The sequence below is a fragment of the Triturus cristatus genome, chromosome 8, assembly GCF_964204655.1.
Source record: "Triturus cristatus chromosome 8, aTriCri1.1, whole genome shotgun sequence".
NCBI classification, from domain to species: domain Eukaryota; kingdom Metazoa; phylum Chordata; class Amphibia; order Caudata; family Salamandridae; genus Triturus; species Triturus cristatus.
This window is the reverse complement of record NC_140591.1, coordinates 1,497,428,909-1,497,449,188: the sequence shown is the minus strand read 5'-3', so window position 1 is coordinate 1,497,449,188 and position 20,280 is coordinate 1,497,428,909. Positions and strand designations below refer to the sequence as shown.

The 20,280-nt window shown below is 40.8% G+C and overlaps 1 long non-coding RNA gene across 1 annotated transcript in view; it reads right to left on the bottom strand.

Annotated features, from left to right (window-relative positions):
* Positions 1-5,800: 5,800 nt before the first annotated feature.
* LOC146806008 (uncharacterized) overlaps positions 5,801-20,280 on the bottom strand; it is a 39,287-nt gene continuing 24,807 nt past the window's right edge. Inside the window, exon 3 of the long non-coding RNA XR_014967537.1 lies at positions 5,801-6,160. This is a non-coding gene — a long non-coding RNA (uncharacterized LOC146806008). The remainder of the gene's footprint in view (positions 6,161-20,280) is intronic.

Here is a 20,280-nt window from a genome sequence, read left to right as displayed (position 1 = left end):
AGCACTTTTAAACTCTCCCTGCTGTCAACTACCACCACTCTAACTATCCACTCAGTAAGTATCCGTGCACTTGTAGAATGACTCAGGTATTAAGACATGCAGTGCTACAGTCAAATCTGCGCAATGTATGCAGGCCCCTAACCGCCAGCAGAGTACTGATTCACCATTGCAATAAGCCAGGTAGTATTCATGTAGTGCCCCAATCAGACAGTGTCTCTCTGTTAACTCCTGCAATCATCCTGACAAAAGCATGTCCTTATCTAATCTCTGTGCCAGCACACAAGCACTTATAAACTCTCCCTGCTGTCAACTACCAGCACTCTAACTATCCACTCAGTATCCATGCACTTGTTGAATGACTCAGGCATTAAGACACGCAGTGCTACAATCAAATGTGCACAATCTATCTGCAGGCCCCTAAACCCCTGCAAGCTACTGATTCACTCTTGTAGTAAGCCAGGAAGTAATCATGCAGTGTCCCAATCAGACTATCACTCTCTGTTCACTCCTGCAATCATCCTGACAAAAGCAAGTCCGTATCTAATCTCTGTGCCAACACACAAGCACTTGTACAATCTCCCTGCTGTCAACTACCACCACTCTAACAATCAACTCAGTATCTATGCACTTGTTCAATGATTCAGGCATTAAGACTCGCAGTGCTACAGTGAAATGTGCACAATTTATTCAGGCCCCTAGCCCCCAGCAGAGTACTGATTCACCCTTGCAATTAGCTAAGTAGTATTCATTTGGTGCCATAATCAGACTGTGACTCGCAGTTCACTGCTGCAATCATTCTCACAGAAGCATGTCCTTATATAGTCTCTGTGCCAACACACAAGCACTCATAAACTCTCCCTGCTGTCAACTACCACCACTATAACTATCCAGTCAGTATACATGGACTTGTAGAGTGACTCAGCTATTAAGACACACAGTGCTGCAGTCAAATGTGTGCAATGTATGCAGGCACTTAACCCCCAGCAGAGTACTTATTCTCCCTTGCAAAAAGCCAGGTAGTATTCATGTAGTGCCCCAATAAGACTGTCAGTCTCTGTCTACTCCTGCAATAATCCTGACAGAAGCATGTCCTTACCTAATATCTGGATCAAAACACAAGCACTTATAAACGTTCCCTTCTGTCAACTACCAGTACTCTAAAAAGCCTGTCACTATCCAAGTAGTTGTACAATGACTCAGGCATTAAGATATGCAGTGCTACAATCAAATGTGCACAATCTATGCAGGCTCCTAAACCCCTGCCAACTTATGATTCACTCTTATAGTAAGCCAGGTAATATTCATGCAGTGTCCCAAGCAGACAGTCACTGTCTGTCCACTCCTGCAATCATGCTGACATAACCATGTCCTTATCTAATCTCTGTGCAAAAACACAAGCACTTATAAACTTTCCCTGCTGTCAACTACCATCACTCTAACTATACCCTCAGTACCCATGCACTTGTAGAATGACTCAGGTATTAAGACACGCAGTACTACAGTCAAATGTGCGCAATGTATGCAGGCACTTAACCCCCAGCAGAGTACTTATTCTCCCTTGCAATAGCCAGGTAGTATTCATGTAGTGCCCCAATAAGACTGTCAGTCTCTGTCCACTCCTGCAATCATCCTGACAGAAGCATATCCTTACCAAATCTTTGTATCAAAACACAAGCACTTATAAACTCTCCCCGCTGTCAATCACCAGCACTCTAAAAAGCCAGTCACTATCCATATAGTTGTACAATGACTCAGGCATTAACACATGCAGAGCTACAATCAAATGTACACAATCTATGCAGGCCCCTATACCCCTGCCAAATTATGATTCACTCTTATAGTAAGCCAGGTAATATTCATGCAGTGTCCCAATCAGACTGTCACTTTATGTCCACTCCTGCAATCATCCTATAAGAACCATGTCCTTATTCTGTGCCAACACACAAGCCCTTATAAACTCTCCCTGCTGTCAACTACCACCACTCTAACTATCCACCCAGTAGCCATCGACTTGTAGAATGAGTCAGATATTAAGACACACAGTGCTACAGTCAAATGTGTGCATTGCATGCAGGTCCCTAACCCCCAGCAGAGTACTTATCCACCCTTGCTACAAGCCAGGTAATATTCATGTAGTGCCCCAATAAGAACAACATGTGGGAAAAAAAAAATCTTGCGGTAATAGAACAAAATAATGTATTAGAAAACTTTCAGAGGCTAGAAAAAGTGTGCACACTGTGGAAAGTAGAACAAATGCCTCACGAAGAAAGAACAATAACAAGAAAAATTGAGAAATGAATGGGAAATTATGTTTTCAAGAAAAAATATATTGTAAAAGGAGAAAGAATCAATTTACTGAAATAAGGAAAATAATGTTTTGTAATGGATTTGTCTTTAATTTGTTGAAAGATATGAGGAAATATAACGAAAATCTGCATTTTATAAAAAGAAAAAACAGATTGAAACTATTGTTGAAAAGGCTTTAGAATTAAAAAAGGAAATTATTCAGTATTAAACAGAATTAGATCATTAGATAAGCCAATACGTTTTCTGGAGGCCGAAAGTAAAAAGAAGAGCGTAATTAACAGAACTAACTTTTGTGATGTTTTATTGGGTGAATGGAAACACAGTTCAAGTTCAGAGCCTTTTTTTAATGAAGAGAGCTATTTTCAAACCAGTTCATTATTGTATGCAGTTGATACCACTGGTCGTGCTTATGAGGTTAAAAACGGTTGTCCAATTGAAAAAGAAATAATGGTTCCTAGAAATGTAGAAGAAGTGGTAGCTGATAAAGTTCTAGAGAGACGTACTAAAGCCCCAGTGTATACTTGGGATTGTAGTAGTATATGCAGTATACGTCAGGAATCTATTGATATTTTAAGGAATTTCTTACGAGAGTATAGTAAAAACAGTCTTAAACAAAAGATTAACATGTTGCAAGGACTAGATCAATGCAGAGTGAGAAAAAATACTGGTTTGCAAGGTCATTCTCTCGCTTGTCTTTCTAAAAAAGCATGTCAAAGTGTTTTTCATCATTTTAGAATATTAGCAGTACATCATTCTCAAATGCGGAAGTTAGTCAGAAGATTGTATTACGCAAAAAGTCCAGCAATATTTTTAAATGAATTAAACAGTGCTCTTGTTTATGGCTCAGTATCAGATGTATAAAAAGTTTGTGATGAAATAGAGTTTCGTTACTTTTGTCCTGAAGATGAGAGTAGACAAAGTGAACATTGATAGAAGTAGGCGTTGAAGAAAACGTGGCAAAGATTAGTACAGAGAAATTTGAAGAAGAAACTACAAAGTTTAAGGTAATTTTGTGTGAAAGGCCAAATTATACTTGTATTTGTTGTCGACGAACTCACTATAAGATTCAGACTAGGACTGTTGATCTGTATTTAAAAAGTGAAAAAGAAAATGATAAGTGGAAGGAATTTGCAACATTTTTTGGTAGAAGATTGCTTTGATTTAGGTATTAACCCCTTCCATGCTCATGACGGAACGGTTCCGTCATGAGCATCGGTTGAGCTGTGCTCATGACGGAACCGTTCCGTCATGGCCCCGCCCGCGCTCGAACCCTTCAGCACCGCGGGGGAATCCGCGCAGCGCTGAAGGGGTTAATCAACGTATATGTAAATATTGTTATAACAAATTAGACGATAATAAAATGCCAGGGAGAGATGTCCATAATGATCTGGAGTTGGTAGCTATTCCTCAAGAACTGATGGATTTAAACACGTATGAGTCTATTCTGATTCAATCTTTGCACCCGTTTCAGGCTATTGTTCGTATAGAGCCTAAAACAGGTAAATTGCCTTCCACAGATTTACAGAGAGGATTAAAAGGAAGAGTTGTATATTATTTACCTCTAGATTTAAAGAAAAATATTGAAACTATTGGTGTAGAGAAAGAAGAAAGTGAACCATTAATTATTCTAGTGAATGGTGTTCCTACTATGAGTAAGAAAATCTGGCAGGAATTAGTGGATGTCAGGAAAGTGCAAAAGGCAACATTGTATCACAAAAAAGAATGATTACTACAAGAATGTGTATGTGGAAAAAGAAGAAATACTTTAAGGAGATGTTAGTGAAATGTCAAGTGGTCAAATTGAGAAAGTGGACATGTCCAAAAGTAAAGAAACATATGAACATTATAGTTTACATCCTTTACATTCTAAAGAAGAGTTGGGGAAAGCTATTGAATTATTCCAAATGAACAAAAGCGAAGGGGAATCCCTTGAGTGTTTGGGAAAAAAGTTTGGAAGCTCATTGTTTTCCCCAGCTGTTCCCAACTGGAAAAGGTGGATGATATGACAAACGATCAATACAGATTCCTGCATCAGAATATCGGACAACAGCATTGTAGGCAGAAGATCCTAGATTTCAACAATGTATCCCATATATATTTCATCTTTTGTTTGAGAGTGATTTGTCTGGACTTTCATATGCAGTCAACCACATATTAAAAACATCTTCAAAAGATGATCATTTAGACTCTCAACTGATTAATTTGATGGCATGTCAGCGTGCTACTAATGAGTATTGGTATCACAGTCATGGAGAACTTAAATGCGTCCTTAGGAATTTAGGAACTCCAATGTGGTTTGTTACCCTAAGCTGTGCTGAATACGCATGGGATGATTTATTTCAATTTCTTCAAGAAGCAAATTCAAATATTAAAACATTGAATTCAAGACTTCTGGAGAATTGTGTTCTTTGGATCCTGTAAATGTATGCAGATATTTCTATCATAGGTTTGAAGCTATGATGTCTTTTATCTGCAACAAAAAGAATCCTCCTCTTGGAGAAGTTATTGTTTTTTTGGGGAGAAAGGAGTATCAAGCTGGAGGTGCTCCTCATATACATATGCTTTTATGGATCAAGGATGCAGCCTCATTTGGAACTGATTTGGATGAAACTGTTTTATCTTTTATTGAAGATTATGTTACATTTGCTATACCTAAAAGAACAAAAGAAAACACCTTAAGGCAACAAGTGTTAAGATTCCAAAGTCATCGATGTGGGAAATACTATCGACGGAAATACAAGTCGAAGGAAAAGTTTTATACCAAATGTCGTTTTCGATTTCCACATCCAGTAATATTCAAAGGAAGAGTGAAAAGTTTAATGTCAGCAGTGAGACATACCATCACTAGAAAATCACCCAAAAATACTTACAATTTGAAAAGAAGTGAAGAATCATAGTATATTAATGATTATAATCCAGTTATACTGTCAATGTGGAATGATAACATGGATATCTAGTATGTTGCGGATAATTCCATTGCTATGGCTTGGTATATAACATCATACATAACAAAATCAGAAAAGACAGAGTTGAAAATTTCCCATGAGAAGAGTCTTAGTAAGAAATTACATCGTTTTAGTTGAAGATGTTATCCCATCGAGAGATGGGAGCATATGAATGCTTGGAATGGTTGTCGTATGCAAGTCTATATTCAAAGTCAAGAAGCATCATTTGGGTGAGTCTAGGTCTTGCTGCAGTGCGAAATTGAGTAATCAAACCTGTACAAGAAATCGAATATTTAGCATTATTTGAACCAGGAAGTACAAATATTCTCAAAATAAACATGTTGGATACATACTATCCAAAAAGAAGTCGTCATCTTCAGAACATATATCTCTATGAAGTGTTGCAATTTTACAGTTTTGAGAAAAATACTACAGAAAACATACAGGAAGGAAAATATGTAGTGATTGTTTCAGAAGGATGTTTGGTGAAACATAGTAAAGGAAATCTGATTAATCACAGGAAACTGAGTTGTGATACTCCTGATAAAAGAGAATTTTACTATTTAGCACTTTTGCAACTCTTCAAGCCTTGGCGTACAGAACTAGAATTACTTGGAGATTTTGAGTGCTATGAAGATTCTTTCAATGCATGTAAAGATAGCATTGAATGCACAGTTTTTGCAAATGATCTGAAAATGTTGAATGAAGAAATCAATCAAGAAGCTACTATTGCAGCGGAGATTGCCTGAGATAGTTATCAAGATAGTCAAAGTTCTGCTCCACTGAGTCAGGATCCACTAGGACAACCGATTCTTGAAAATGAAGCAGCCATCGCCATGAGTGAAGTGGAAACAGCAATGCATCAAGCTCAAGAAGATATGATGGACTTGGGAATCTTGGAAGAATAACTAAATAGTGAACAGAAAGAAATATATCAGTAAGTGAAATAACAGATCGGCCATAGTTTTCTTCTTGAAAAGAAAGAATGCACATGCACATCATTTCAATCTATCCGAATGTATGTCAGTGGTCAAGCTGGTACAGGAAAAAGTTTCTTAATTAAAGTTTTGACCAGTTATCTCCAGAAAATAACAGACTCAGATGTGTCTTGTGTTGTAACTGCTCCAACTGGATTAGCAGCACACAACATTAAAGGAATTACATTACATTGTTTACTAATGCTACCTGTAGAGAATGAAAATATATTGGAACATCACAAGCTATCTGGAGAAGCTTGTTATGAAGTTTCAAGAGTGCTAAAGAAAATGAAACTTCTGATTATTGATGAGGTGAGCATGATCTCAAACTTAATGCTTGCCTTTGTGCATTTAAGAATGCAGCAAATTTTAAAAACAGAATACGATGTGTTATTTGGAGGAAAACATGTCATAGTTTTTGGTGATCTACTGCAACTTACTCCTGTAAAAGCACAACCAGTATTTAAAACACTTCTGCATGAAGATACCGGAAAGTCTTTGGGAAGCGTTGTAAACGTTAATATTTGGTAATATTTTCAATACAAAGCACTGTCAATTACCAGCACTGTAACTATCCAGTCACTATCCATGCACTTGTACAATAACTTAGTCATTAAGACACGCAGTGCTACAGTCAAATGTGCACAATCTATGCAGGCCCGTTACCCCCTGCAGACTACTGATTTACTCTACCAATAACCCAGGTAGTATTCATGCAGTGCCCCAATCAGACTGTCACTCTCTGTCCACTCCTGCAATCATCCTGAAAGAACCATTTCCTTATCTAATCTCTGTGTCAAAACACAAGAATGTATAAACTCTCCCTGCTCTCAACTACTCAGGCATTAAGACATGCTACACTCTCCTTGCAGTACTCTAATCATCCAGTCACTACCCATGTACTCATGTAATGCCTTACACCCTAATACATACACTGCTACAATAACATGCACACTATCCATGCAGTCCTCTAACTATTAACACGCTACTCATTCACATCTTCATTTACCCATACAGTTCAGCAAACACACTGTCACTCCCCATGTACACGTCCAGTCACCCAGCCAGTACCCTATACTTATCCAATCACTCTGCTAAAACCCAAGCACTTGTAAAGTCACCATATACTCTCCTTGCAGTACTCTAATCATCCAGACACTACTCATGTACTCATGTAATGCCTCACTCCCTAATACATACACTGCTACAATAACATGTGCACTATCCATGCAGTCCTCTAACCAGCTACATGCTACTCATTCACACCTTCATTTACACAGGTACTACCCATGCAGTCCAGCAAACACACTGTCACTTGCCACGAAACACCTCCAGTCAACCAGGCAGTACCCTATACTTATCCAATCACTCCGCCGAAACCCAGGAACTTGCAAATTCACTGTGCATTCTCCTTGCAGTACTCTATTCATCCAGTCACTACCCATACACTCATTCAATGCCTCACGCCCTAACACAAGCACTACTACAACATGTGCACTATCCATGCAGTCCTCTAACTATCTACACACTACTCATTCACACCTTCATTTACTCAGGTACTACCCATACAGTTCAGCAAACACACTGTCACTCCCCATGCACACGTCCAGTCACCCAGCCAGTACCCTATACTTATCCAATCACTCCGCTAAATCCCAAGCACTTGTAAATTCACCATATACTCTCCTTGCAGTACTCTATTAATCCAGTCACTACCCATACACTCATGCAATGCCTCACGCCCTAACACAAGCACTACTACAACAACATGTGTACTATCCATGCAGTCCTCTAACTATTAACACGCTACTCATTCACACCTTCATTTGCCAAGGTACTCCCCATGCAGTCCAGCAAACACACTGTCACTCCACATGCACACCTCCAGTCACCAAGCCAGTACCCTATACTTATCCAATCACTCCGCCAACACCCAAGCACTTGCAAATTCACCGTACACACTCCTTGTAGTACTCTAATCATCCAGTCACTACCCATGTACTCATGCAATTCCTCACTCCCTAATACATACACTGCTACAATAACATGTGCACTATCCATGCAGTCCTCTAACCAGCTACATGCTACTCATTCACACCTTCATTTACACAGGTACTACCCATGCAGTCCAGCAAACACACTGTCACTTGCAACAAAACACCTCCAGTCACCCAGGCAGTACCCTATACTTATCCAATCACTCCACCGAAACCCAAGAACTTGCAAATTCACTGTGCATTCTCCTTGCAGTACTCTATTCATCCAGTCACTAGCCATACACTCATGCAATGCCTCACGCCCTAACACAAGCACTACTACAACATGTGCACTATCCATGCAGTCATCTAACTATCTACACGCTACTCATTCACACCTTCATTTACCCAGGTACTACCCATACAGTTCAGCAAACACACTGTCACTCCCCATGCACACGTCCAGTCACCCAGCCAGTACCCTATACTTATCCAATCACTCCGCTAAATCCCAAGCACTTGTAAATTCACCATATACTCTCCTTGCAGTACTCTATTTATCCAGTCACTACCCATACACTCATGCAATGCCTCACACCCTAACACAAGCACTACTACAACAACATGTGCACTATCCATGCAGTCCTCTAACTACTAACACGCTACTCATTCACACCTTCAGTTACCCAGGTACTACCCATGCAGTCCAGCAAACACACTGTCACTCCACATGCACACCTCCAGTCACCAAGTCAGTACCCTATACTTATCCAATCACTCCGCCAACACCCAAGCACTTGCAAATTCACCGTACACACTCATTGCAGTACTCTAATCATCCAGTCACTACCCATGTACTCATGCAATGCCTCACGCCCTAATACATACACTGCTACAATAACATGTGCACTATCCATGCAGTCCTCTAACCAGCTACATGCTACAGCTACATGCTACTCATTCACAGCTTCATTTACCAAGGTACTCCCCATGCAGTCCAGCAAACACACTGTCACTCCCCATGCACACCTCCAGTCACCAAGCCAGTACCCTATACTTATCCAATCACTCCGCCAACACCAAAGCACTTGCAAATTCACCGTACACACTCCTTGCAGTACTCTAATCATCCAATCACTACCCATGTACTCATGCAATGCCTCACGCCCTAACACATGCACTGCTACAATAACATGTGCACTGTCCATGCAGACCTCTAACCATCTACAAGCTACTCATTTACACCTTCATTTACACAGGTACTACCCATGCAGTCCAGCAAACACACTTTCACTCCCCATGTACTCTAATCATCCAATCACTACCCATGTACTCATACAATGCCTCACGCCCTAACACATGCACTGCTACAATAACATGTGCACTATCCATGCAGTCCATAATCTCATGCAATTACTCTGATAATTTTTCTTTTTTTAACCAGTAGATGTGGTTCTGTAAGAACCGTTTTTTGTTTTTTTTCAAACAAATTAAATTTTATTTTGTATTTTTCTAACCTTTTTAACCTTTTTTGTGTGTTTTTTATTTTAAAAACAACTATGAAAAACGATCAACAAAAAATGGTTTCTTGAAGAAAAAAAGCGCGTTATAAAAAAAATTCACATTTGTGCGCTTTCAGAGCAGCAAAGATCACGTCTATACATTGTTCACCAAAGCAGAGCTCAGTGGCGCACGTAACACAGCTGACAGATGCATTTAAAACCTCTGGCATAATATGAGGCCTTGCTGCGGGTGGAGTCGTAGAAGTTGAATGTGTACTGGGCTCCTGAGGCCTTGCTGCATGTGGAGTCGCAGAAGTTGAGGGTGTACTGGGGTCCTGTTGACTATCATCATCCAACTTTCTCCTCATTTCCTCTCTTGCGAGGTGCACTGGATGGATGGTTTCCGTGTGTTTCTTCATGCTACTTGTTCCTCAAGAGTACTTTTTATTAGACCCTCTTTATAGCACTCCTTGGCAAATTATGCATGTTACTTTAGTAGCATTGACTTTCTTCTGTACCTCTGGAACACTAAAAAACGCCCAAACAATACTCTTTCTTCTCTTCCTCTTCTGCTGCAGTCTCTGTTCCTCCTCCAGCACTGCAAGTGTGTCGACTTCTACAAAATGTTAAGCCATAGTGCATTCAAAATAAAGAAACACACAGAAAAACTATTATTATACAGAGAATAAACAAACAGGTCTTCTCTCTATGTAATTCAAAGAATAAGGGAAATATCAGAAGGATAGATTCTCCGTCTCTCATAATTGAATTGATTTAAAGCAATCAGATTCCTTTCTTCTCTTGCTGACATGACGTTGTGTACAGTGTGCGCAGAAATTTCTATAAACCTTTAATAAGTATATTAGCAAAACTGTTCAGTATAATATCATATTCTAACTTTCTATAGTCATTTTTTCAACTTTAAAATTACGCCGAATTCGCGACTTCGGCGCAATGTTGGCACGATCGCAGCGTGACCCTGGAAACACGTGCGTGAAGAGTTTGCGCACAGTACGCGCCTACTCCACGATTTTTCGTATTTTTACTTTCATCAAAATTATATTACAAATATTACTGTAAAAATAATTTATAATTAATTTTAGACAAACACGCAAACGAAAAGTTTTAGTTATAATTAACAAATTCCGGCAAAGTCGCGACCCCAGTGAGAATTTTCAAAATGGCTACCGTAATGTGCGTAGCCATCATGCAGGATGCGCGAAGGGTGCACGACTATTGTGTAATATAAAGAAAAGAATATAGTTTTTTAAACATACATATATATATATATATATTCAGTGAAATAAATATAGGTTTCAGGCCCGTATTAGTTAGGAATTAGCAATTAAAAAACCTTTGAAATTCACTGAAAAAACCATAGGTTTCAGGCCTGTTATAGTTAGAAATTAGCATTTAAAAAACCTTAGAAATTCACTGCAAAAACCATAGGTTTCAGGGGTGTTATAGTTAGTTGGACATTTCACTCATACAAAACCATAGAAATACCCCCGGTATAGTTTGTTCTGCTAACTATAACTCGCGCCCCCTCAATGCACTGCTGATTAGATCACATATTACATCACTCATGACATGGTCAGTGACATCACTGATGACATCAGTGATAACATCTCAAATGACATCACTGATGACATCATCCAGTGACTGTGTGTTTCTGTAAAGTTTAAATATGTTTAATATATATAGGGAAAGGTGTATTGAAGAACGAGTGGGTGTATACGTGTCTGAATGGATGATTTAGTAGGTGCGTGACTGACTCTATAAGTGAGTGATTAAATGTATCTTACTGAATGCATGGGTTAGTAACTAAACTGTGTGAATGTCTGTATCCGTCTGTCTGTCGGTGTGTGAGTGGCTACATGGGTTTGTGAATAGCTACATGAGTGTCTATATGGGTTTTTTATTGGTTGTCTGAGTATCTGTATGGCTGCCTGAATGTTTGTGTGGGTGGGGTATCTGTGACTTTGTCCATAGATGTGTGAGTGGGTGATTCACTGGGTTCATGGTTTCAAGACTGCATCCGTGATGGACTGTATGGGTGGGTGAGTGTGTGTATGGGTGTGTTAGTGAGTAAATGTATATCTCAGTGGTACATGTGGGAGCAACTTCATATGTGAAAGGCAGTATATATGTGTGTTGGAGTATATAAATGGCTATAAGTGAGAGTGTGTGATTGTGAGAGTGGCTCTATGAATGAGGGTGTGCTTGTATCAGTGATTGTATAAGAGCATAAGAATGTGCTAGTATTTGTATGAGTAAGGGAGCTGGTGTGTGTATAACTGTATATGTGAGTAAATGGCAGTGTGATTAATTATTTGCATGACTAACTAGGTGTGTGAGTACCTCTATGGGTGAGTGGTGATTTGTGAGTATCTATATAGGTGTACGAGTGCATATGATAGTCCTGTACTGAGTCACTGTAAGTATGAGTGACTGAACGGGTGAGTGGTAGGTATGTAGTTATTGGTGTTGGAGTGTCTATGGTTTTGAGAATGGCAGTCTGTAATTTAGAGTGGGTGTATCAAAAGTTACATTAGGGTGTGAGAAGAGGCATGAAATTATCACTGGATGATGTCATCAGTGATGTCATTTGAGATGTCATCAGTGATGTCATTGACCATGTCACAAATGATGTAATATGTGACATCATCAGCAGAGGATTGCGGGCGCGCGAGATGTAGTTAGTACTAACTACATTGGAGAAATTTCAATGGTTTTGTTCGAGTGAAATGTTCAGCTAACTATAACACCCCTAAAACCTATTGTTTTTTCAGTGAATTTCTAAGGTTTTTTAAATGCTAATTCCTAACGATATCATGCCTGAAACCTATGGTTTTTTCAGTGAATTTCAAAGGTTTTTTAAATGCTAATTCCTAACTATATCAGGCCTGAAACCTATGGTTTTTTAAGTAAATTTCAAAGGTTTTGTAAATGACAATTTTTAATGTATTAATTGTTAAACTGATTTTTTTGATACTGATTTACTACATTTTTCAAACTATTTATTTTTAGATATGTTTTTTTAATTACATTATAATTACATTATACATTACAATGCAAAATATACTTTCTCAGAATGAAATACTTTAGTTTAGATAATTTGCAAATAGGCAATAGACTTTTAAGTACAGTAGTTACAGTTGTTGCAATGGGCAACACAATTTCAATCACAATGCAACATTGAGCTCAATGTGAATTTCTAGTCAAATGCTTGATTACTTTTCTAACCACAGGACTGGATCCTAGATTCAGTCCTTGGACATCTCCTGTAAACAGTTGAGTAAAAGCGTTTTCTTTACAGTAGTGATTTTTAAGGAATATTATTGTATTTTAAAAGTTGACACTTAGAAATGTTTTCACATAGATTCACCAATGTTATCCTATGGCAGAAAATTCACTTAGCAGGTAAGTAGTGTTATCGTTACTTTTTCTTACTCAGTGGTGGATCCTGGATCCAGCACTGGTGAATCTCCTGTAAACAGTTGAAAGAATGTGTTTAAGTCATACAGACAATTTTTTAGGAATATTTTTAGTGTGAAAATAGACACTTAGAATCTTTTCTGCTGAAAACCACTCAATGGATTCCTATGGAAGGAAATACCAGTTACTGGTAAGTACGCTTAGATTTACTTTTCAGGGTCAGTGCTGAGATAAAAGATGCACCCCTGGGTTCTCTCTTTATAACAGGTGAGTAAATCGGAATTCGTAGTTCGGCTGATTTTAGATGAATATTTTTACGTTTCAAATATCGACACTTAGAAACTTTTCTGGTGAAAACCACAAAATGGATTCCTACAGAAGGAAATGCAAGTTACTGGTAAGTACGCTTAGAATTACTTTTCAGTTTCAGTGCTGGGCTAAAAGATGTAGCCCTGGGTTCTCTCCTGATAACAGGTGAGTAAATTGGAATTCGTAGTTCGGTTGATTTTAGAGGAATATTTGTAGAATGGTGAAGGTAGGGGGCGGAGCCTGAGGTGACGGGTGCAAACACGCCCTGTGGCGCGTTTTAAGTTGGGGAATTAATTCCTCTGCAATCCTGCGGTCCCCTGGGGGCCAACTAACCCACCAGTTACCTCCAGTATGCACCAGGGAGCTGCGTTGCAGAGAGGTGTTCAGAGGCCACACCCCTTTTTACAACACTCTGTAAAAAGGGGCATTGCTTCATTACACCTCCCTGCAACACAGCCCCCTGGTGCATACTGGCAGTTCCTGGTGGGCTAGTCGGCCTCCAGGGACCCCCAGTATTCATGGGGAATTAGTTCCCCCTCTGCAAACGTGCCAGGTGGCACGTTTGCAGAGTGGTATAAGGAGGGTACGTGGCCTCCGGCCCGATCCTGTCTTTTTTTAATTTATTTTTTTAGCAGGGGGGCTGTGTAGCCCTCCTTCTTTTTCTAATTTATTGGCCCTGGCGACCCCATCCCCCAGGGCCTGACCCCAATTTTTTTATTTTTTTTTAATCAGGAAGGGGGCCAGGTGACCCCTCTCCCGAGGCCAAAATTTGCCCCGGGGACCCCATCCCCCGGAGCATGGCCTTTTTATTTTACATTTTTTATTTTGGAGGGGGGCTGCCTTGCCCCACTCCTGTGGCCAATTAAGGCCCGGGGACCCCATCCCCCGGGCCGTGTTTTTTTTTTGTGTCTTTTTTTAATGTTTTTAGGAGGAAGGCCACGTGGCCCCCCTCCCGGCCTACTACTAGCCCCGAGGACCCCATCCCCTGGAGCTGGCCCTCTTCATTGTGGGCCGTGGGGTGGTCCCCAATCCCCCCACGGTCCCAGTCGGCTCCCGGTGTCCTGCGGGATCCGGCATTGCTTTTCCACATGGGGAAAAGTTAACATGCTGCTCCCCATGTGAAAAAGCAATCTGCTTTGGTTGTATTGAAGCGAGAGCAGGTTTCCCTGCTCTCGCTTCAATGAAGCAAAGCAGTTTGCAATGACAGGGTGGGAGCCGCGAGGCAGTGTCCCGGGGGTGGGCAGGAGCCGGCCCTGGGGGGTGGCGGTCCCCAGGGATACAACAAGGCTCCAGGAGGGGAGCCGTGTGGCCCCCCCTCCCATATCTGTTAGAAGCCCGGGGGGGTGGCGGTCCCTGGGGCAGGGGGGGTTCAGAGCCCCCACATCCAATTTTTTGTATCCCTAGTGGGTGACAGTCCCTGGGGCTGGGGGGGCCTGAGAGCCCCCCACTCAATATTAAGAAGCCCCCAGGTATGCGGTCCCCGGGGCAGTTTGGGGGGGATTGGGACCCCCCACACTTTTTTTAAAACATGCCCCCGGGATTTGCCCCCCCGGAGGCCAATTACCAATTTCTGCCAAAATTTGCGCTAGGTGAGCGAATCTCGCCGATTTATTTCTTTAAAAAATGCATTATTTGGCCCAGGCCTAGGGGGTCAGGGTTTTTCTACCCTGCCCCCTTTTGTGTTTTTTGCGTTTGTTTCTTAGGTTTCTTGTGCCTCGGTTCTACTGAGGCACAAGATGGCTGCCAACACTTCCTGATTTGGAGTTTTGACAGCCAATTAGAATACAGCTCATGCACGGCAGGGTGCACGCTGGGTGCGCATAGGGTGCGCGGATCCTCCGAGGCCATAGATATATTTGTACTTTTAAATGTCATTTTCTCAGGAACTACTGAACGGATTTACACCGTTTAAGCAAAAGGCACGAGTCTGAACTAAGGACTACCTCTTTGCCAAATTTGGTGTAATTCCGTTCAGCAGTTCGGGCTGCGGCTAAAGGTCCTATGGGATATTGCATGGGGAAAATGCGTTTTGGGACCCCCCTTTTTTCTCAGCCCCCGCTTTACGAATCACCGTAAAACTTTCAGGGTAGGAGCGGACTGGCGCTGGCTAAAAAGTTTTGAAAAGTTTGCGAAGATCCGGCAACCGGCGCCAAAGTTATTCCACATAGAATGTTGAGGATTTCCTATGGAAAATAGGTCCTAACTATATCTACCTACTGGCTACCTACTGGCAAAATATATATATATATATTTTCACTGAAAAAACCATAGGTTTCACACACGTTATAGTTAGGAATTAGCATTTAAAAAACCTTGCAAATTCACTGAAAAAACCATAGGTTTCACACATGTTATAGTTAGCAGGACATTTCACTCGTGAAAAACCAATGAAATTCCACCGTTATAGTTAGTGCAGGCAACTATAACTCACACGACCGCAATCCTCTGCTGATGACGTCAGATATTACATCACTGTATTTAGACACTTATTTACCCATGTCTTCTTCCATTAATTTTTAGCTATACATATATTACAAATATTTTTTTTTCAGAAAAACACATATGTCATCAGTGATGTAATATTTGACGTCATCAGCAGAGGATTGCGGTCGCGTGAGTTATAGTTGCCTGCACTAACTATAACGGGGGAATTTCATTGGTTTTTCACGAGTGAAATGTCCTGCTAACTATAACATGTGTGAAACCTATGGTTTTTTCAGTGAATTTCAAAGGTTTTTTAAATGTAAATTTTTTTTTGAGATTTTTGTTAAAAAATAATATCCAACCTATGTATAAAATAATATATGTACTATATCCTGCATTATGGAATTGTTATTTTTTTTAAAATTAATGTTTACATACAGTTGTACATCACAGTTATTATCTTCTACAACCCTTGAAACTTGTAAAAAAATTTTTTAATGAATTTTTTGCCATGCGCTTACGGTAAGCTGACGCTACGCGCTCCGTACGTCATTTTTCCGTTTACGCCGAGCACGTACGCTACGCGCATTCGGCGATTTTTCGAAAAAAAATTACAATAAATTTTTGCCCTTGGGGGTCCTTCTGGGACACCCTGACAAAGGCTAGGGGGTCAGGAACTGTCCACCCTGCCCCCTTTTCACGTTATCCACCTTTATTTTTCACCCCCTCAGAGTGCGAGAGACAAAATGGCAGCCGACACTTCCTGGTTTCGACCGATTCGAATGTTTACTAAGATCTAACAACCAATCAGAATCACGCTCGCGCACGGCAGCGTGAGCGTACGGTAAGCTTACGGTACGCTCTCGGAGCGCGCTTATAGATATATATAGTGATTTAAATGCTATTTTCTCAGGAAATACTGAACAGATTTACACCAGACCTGCAAAAGGCACTTCCTTGTCCTTATGGCTACCTCTCTGCCAAATTTCAAGTAATTCTGTTCAGCCGTTCGGGCTGTAGCTGTGTCTAAAGGTCCTATGGAAAAATGCATGGGAAAAGCGCGTTTTGGGACCCCCCTTTTATCTCAGCCCCCGCTTGACGAATCCCCCCGAGACTTTCAGGGTAGGAGCGGAGCGTAGCGCCCCACCTATTTTGAAAAATTCGCGAGGATTCGTCGACCGGCGCAAAAGTTATTCAAAATAGAATGTTGCGGATTTCCTATGGAAACGTGGTCCTAACTATAACTACCTACTGGCGACCGCCAGTAGGTAATATATATATATATATATATAGATAGATAGATATATGGGCCTGCTTTTCACCCACTACTCATGTTTTCATGTGGGTTGGTTGGAGGAGCGGGCTCTCATGGATGGTCACTCTGATTTATGGAACAACAACTTTGTCACTTGGCTCAGATACATCAACGATGTTTTTCTAATCTGGAGAGGGATGCGGATAGTGCCAGGGCCTTCATCACTGAGATTAATGCCAACAATCTTAATCTAGAGTTCAATGCCAACATAAGTAACATCTCTGTTGAGTTCCTTGACATTATGCAATAAATCTCTAATGGCACACTACACTCTAAGCTACACAGGAAACCCACTGCAGGCAACTCTACCTTGCATGTATCCAACTTTCATCCTTATGGTGAAATGCTTCATCTACACAGAATATGCAGCTCTGCTCTGCTGAGAATTTAGCAGTCTGTCAGAATGAGGCTTATCACAGATTCAGGGCATGTGGGTACTCCAAACATAATATCATGACAGCCACCAACAGGGCTAACTCCATACCCAGTGAAGAATTCCTCACAGGGAGGAACACACTTGATATTAACCCCGATACAAGTGATGAGACAGGCAGTCCAGGCACAGTCAGTACTAGGCTCATAATCACATACAACACAGAGGAACGTCCCATTCAATCCATGATTAACAAGCACTGGAAGATTATTAAATGTGACCCAACGCTGGGCCCTCTGGTTGCTCAACATCCTGACATCACTTATAGGTGTGCTTTCTCCATTCAAGATGCCTTGGTGAGGAATAGCCCTGAAGTTATCACAAAATCCAATTGGCTGTCTGATGTAAAGGGTTTCTACAAATGCAACAGCTACAGGGCATGCATATTTGGAATAAGCATTACTCAGTTAGATTCCACCTTCAGAAGAGAACCATTGACTATCAAACACAGACTCACAAGGAGAACCGAATATGCAGTCTACGTACTTGAATGCAAATGTTGCTTACGTTACATTGGCAGCACTAAGTTGGAAGTAAATTTCTGCATCCTTCAACATCCAAGGGCTGTTGTTAACAATGATCCTGCCTACCCACTAGCTAGGCCTTTAAAGAAGGTGCACAATAGCAACGTTGACCACCTCCAATACTGTGTTATTGATTGCATACTCACCTTAAGACGGGATGGTAACCGTGAGAAACTACTCTGCCAAATTGAAACCAGATATATCCTAGAATTCAGCACCAAGGCACCTGCTGACCTCAATACAAGTGAAGATATACACAATTTTCTGTCTCATTTTAACATTAGTAACCTCAGTACATCTAATTGCGTTGTTCCTACTACATTTAATTATGTCACATTGTAGTTTATGTCAATAGATTGACCAGCCTTGGCCCAATATGTTCAGATGCTGCATTTGTGTAACTTAGTCCGTATATTCTCTGAGTAGGCCTAGTGCCCGCACTAGAGTCAGAGTACGTCATGTGGTATCTATCACACCACTTGTGATTCTCTATGCATTGGGTTATCTCATAACTAAGCTGTTCTCTATGCTTATGTATAGGCCCAGTGGCACCACTTGGCTTCTGATACACTTCATGTGACCACTGTAGTTCAATCCCACGTGAACACTCTCCACCTTCCGGTGGGAGGTGTGACTAAGTGCTACTCTTCTTGGTTTTTTCAATCTTTCGTCTGGCCACATTTAGCCAAACTGATTTGGTAGTTCTTAATACAGTATTCACTTTTATGATTCTGCACACTTAATGTACTTCAGTGGAGTCATCATTATTATGACATTCTGGATACTGATCTATTTTAACAATATTTACACATTGCATCACTTTCTCTATTTCACTTCCCGCAACTTTCACATTTTTAAATAAGTGCACTTTAACTCAGCAGTATTGTTTGCTATCCTACCACAGCACATTTTCCAATTTTACACACGCAGGCTTGACAAATATCAAAGAACTCTCTTTCTTTGGCTGCCAGCGGATTTTATCCCCATGCATTTGTGCCATTGATCTATTTAACTTACCCTCAGATGCTTCTAGACTCCCCCGTCCGCAGCTCTCCATGAGTTCTATCCCAGCTCATCATGACCTGGCAATTCGGCGTAGACCAAAGAGTCACAGTCACAATAGCCATTAGTGCCTTCCACCTCAGCATCCCACGGGGTTTGGACTGCAGTCTTTCTACCCTCTATGGTCTATTGGGGCCTGGTGTATTTAGTATGGTTTTCCTTTATTCACCACTGTGGCCTTTCTTTTTACTGTCACTTTTTAGGAGGTTGATAAGTCACTATCTAGTTTATTTTATTATCCTTCTTCTTGCAATATTGGCTGATATGGATGTTATTGAGTCTGTCTATCATGTCTGTAGTGTAAGTTTAGTCATCTTCATTTGACTTACTGCGTGCAGTAAAGCAGTAAAGCAGAGCATAATGTAATGTTGGCAAAATGATGCAAAATACCCATTCATGGTATGAACATAGTGAAAATACCACTGCACATATATATTTGTCACCCACTTGTTATCAGCATGTCATGTGATCAAGGCCGCAATCTGGCAGCTGAAACGCGTCATTTGGACCTTGATGTTTGAATAAAGAACCCACCTATACCTTTGTTACTGGAGTTTGTACACTCGTGTGGGGCCGCTGTGGCTCTGATACTTTGGGATTTCGATTTTACATATATATGATATGATGTCATCAAGGCCGCTTGTTCGGCCGAAACGCGTAATGGCAGAAGACTAAGTAAATAAAAACACATTCGGCACCATTGGAGGTCTGCACTCGTTTTTGATCCGTAAGCAGTTACGAGGAGTTGCGAGCTGAAGATAAATATATATATATATATATGTGTATTACCTACTGGCGGTCGCCAGTAGGTAGTTATAGTTAGGACCCTGTTTCCAAAACCGCAACATTCTATTTGGAATAACTTTGGCGCTGGTCGACGAATCCTCGCGAAATTTTCAAAACTAATGGGGCGCTACGCTACGCTCCTACCCTGAAAGTCTCGGGGGGATTCATCAAGCAGGGGCTGAGAAAAAAGGGGGGTCCCAAAACGCGTTTTTCCCATGCATTTTTCCATAGGACCTTTAGACACAGCTATAGCCCGAACGGCTGAACAGAGTTACTTGAAAT